Raw genomic sequence first — 2,822 nt, 5'->3', positions numbered from 1 at the left:
TGGGAAAGTAGAAAGATATGGATACCAGCATACAATGGAGACAGGAAAGGAGTTAATACAGAAATACACAATGAGTACTACGTAATGACCTCTGTATTCCAAGGGGAGGTGGGGCGGGGTAGGAATTTTAGCTTGAGATTGGCTTCCAGCCAATCAAACCATGATACAGATCACAGAGTCCAGAAGAGAAAATAGCTTGCCGTCTTCATACACAAGGCATCGTTACACCACGCCTCCACTCCCCACAAAGCAATCCCTCCCAACTGTGACCACAGCGGAGAAGGATATCCGTCCTTTACTCTGAAGGGAAGACAGGATGCAGTGGACAGAACACCAGTCCTTCTCTAGATGGATGACCCTGCTCGTTCCACTTAGAACTTTGCATTTGGATCTTTTCCCAGGCCAGGACTATGCAGGAGGCTTTGCTCTCAAAACTCGGGCAGTGGGCCGCAGTTAGAAGCCCCAAGTCAGCCACATGACCACAAGGTGGACAGCTGCTGCTAAGCTGTGAGTTTCAGTGGATAACGGGTATCTCATGTATTTATGACTTCCGATGCCTTTAAGTTATAGTGTGTTTATTGTAACAGTAAATCCATTTGTGAGCTAATCGAATATCCCCATTCCCAAACTGCCTTCTCTTTATCTGGAAATAACTCACTCATCTTTTCTCTTCCTCCTCCTCTTCTGTTTCCTCTCCTTTCTACTTCTTCCTCGTCTCATACTCCTCTTCCTTTCCTCCTCTTCTCCCTCCTTTCCCATCTCTTCTTCCTCCTCCCCTCTTTCTCCTCTTCCTCCGTCTTCTGTTGCTGCTTCTCCTCCTCCTCCACCTTCTTCTTCTGCTTTCCTTCCTCCTCTTCCTCCTCCTCCTCCTCCTCCTTCTCTTGCAGTGTAGGAGATTGAATTCAGGGTCTCATGTTTGCTGGGTAAGACCTCTATCACTTGAGCCACACCCCCCATTCTGTTTGCTTTTAGTTTCTTTTTTTAGATAAGATCTCTTCTTTTGCCCAGGCTGACCGCAGATCCTAATTCTCCTACCTTCATCTGCCAAGTAGCTTGGATTACAGGTATGTGTAGCGATACATGATGAATAAGTGGTTTTTCTCATCCAGATCTTACCATTGAAGGGCCGAAAGCATGTGTCTTCTTTACCATAATGGCCATGGCATGCAGCTGGTACCAGCAGTAACAAGAACTTAACAAATATTCATCAGACCATGACAAGACAAAAAGCAGATTCAAAACACAAAAGATAAGGCTGTGATGAGCACCAGCCAAGTGGTGGTGGCCAGCTTACCCAGGGTGAGGCTCTGAGGTCAAACCCAAGGCCTGTCCACACAGCTCTCCCTCTGCTCCAAGGGTTCTGACATATTTAGCTGATTGACCTTCCTCCTGGACCTAAAGCATACCATCCACATCCTCAACTGGAACCAACAAGAGCTGGTCTTTTTATTGTTCAAGTAGGTAGCCTGGATCTAGGCTTCTTTTCGACCTGAGTATTTTAGAAGAGTTCAATAGATCAGTTCAACATTCATTTATCTTGGACTGTCATTTTGATCTATCTTTTATGCAGGTTTATACAATTCAAAGGAATTGTAGTCCTCATTATTTCCTCATTGGTTAATAAATCATTAAGAAGTTAGTTTGACGGGGCTTTTTAAGATGGGGGGGAATCAACCTTTGTTGAAATTGTTAAAAGCAGATTTTCCTCTTAAGCACTGAGATCAATTTTTGTTCAGTTTGGTTTTATTTTTTTTAGAGTGAAACCTAAATGTACAAACACACCATTGCCTCTTAATTTCTATTGTTTGAAGTCTTTGATTAAATACAATTCCCTGTATAGCTTATCTGAGTTCCCATGTGTATAGCTTAGATTGCATTGACCATTCAAACCCATTCAGCAAGTAAGATATGAAAAGCCTGGGACACTTTGCAGCAAATAGTGAAAGGGCATTCAAAGTTTTGGTCCTCCACAGCCACAAAGAGATGTAGGGTGTACAAATAGAATGGCTGAGTCTACTCCCTGCAGGCTGCACCCAACATGGTGGCCTTTCCTCCCAGCTTGATAGAGATCTTTCACCTCACAAGTGGTTCCAGAACTCAGGTAAAGAATCTTTGAAACAAATCTGTTCGGAGACAATAGCTATTATCTTCTAGGAGTCAACAAACTAGCTGTCAGCCAGCCTTACATTTGGATACTCCTGAAAAGACACAGTATGACAGTTCACCAGTTTGTGAGTTTGTGTGAAAAGAGGAAACTATCTTAGAGCAAACAGTCCATGCCAGTTAAGAAGTCGCTGGCACTATCAGATAGAGGGAGCAGAAGAGCTCAAATAATTGTCAATGATCAGTTTCCTCTGTGCACTTTCTCACCCTCATTTTGCTCATGCGCTATGAACAGGAAAACTCCTGCAAGTGAACCAGTCAGCAACCATCCCAAAGCCTCAGGACGGAGGAGAAGAGAACTGATCTAATACATTCCTACAATAAATTCATACATGTGTTACTCCAAACCCCTGCCAAATCGATCATTTCATGAGGGCATAATCTGTAAAAGATTCCCCTGGTTGAATGTTTCAACTCAGTACTTTTGCTGCTCTGACACTGAGACTTGTCCCATTGTCACATAAGATGGTGATGTACAGAGAACAAGGTCTGGAGCTCAGGCTGCCTGGCCCTCCCCTGTTCACTACTCAGGGTTGAATCTTCTGTACCTCATTCTCTGAATCAGGAAATCAGGAGCGGAACCTCTCTTCTGAAGTTGTGTTGAAGCACATATGTACACGTACACACCCCCCCCACACACAAACTGCACGTACGCACAA

At 43.9% G+C, this 2,822-nt stretch overlaps 1 long non-coding RNA gene across 1 annotated transcript; it reads left to right on the top strand.

The window, feature by feature from the left end:
- The first annotated feature begins 200 nt into the window (after positions 1-200).
- LOC138819641 (uncharacterized) lies at positions 201-2,510 on the top strand. The gene is made up of 3 exons (XR_011369541.1): positions 201-507; positions 1,009-1,064; positions 2,399-2,510. It is a non-coding gene; the product is annotated as an uncharacterized lncRNA (long non-coding RNA).
- Positions 2,511-2,822: the final 312 nt, after the last annotated feature.

Source organism: Dipodomys merriami, unplaced genomic scaffold (genome assembly GCF_024711535.1).
Source record: "Dipodomys merriami isolate MVZ:Mamm:240054 unplaced genomic scaffold, mDipMer1.0.p SCAF_805, whole genome shotgun sequence".
NCBI classification, from domain to species: domain Eukaryota; kingdom Metazoa; phylum Chordata; class Mammalia; order Rodentia; family Heteromyidae; genus Dipodomys; species Dipodomys merriami.
The sequence above is the reverse complement of the archived record's forward strand: the minus strand, read 5'-3'. Positions and strand labels throughout refer to the sequence as shown.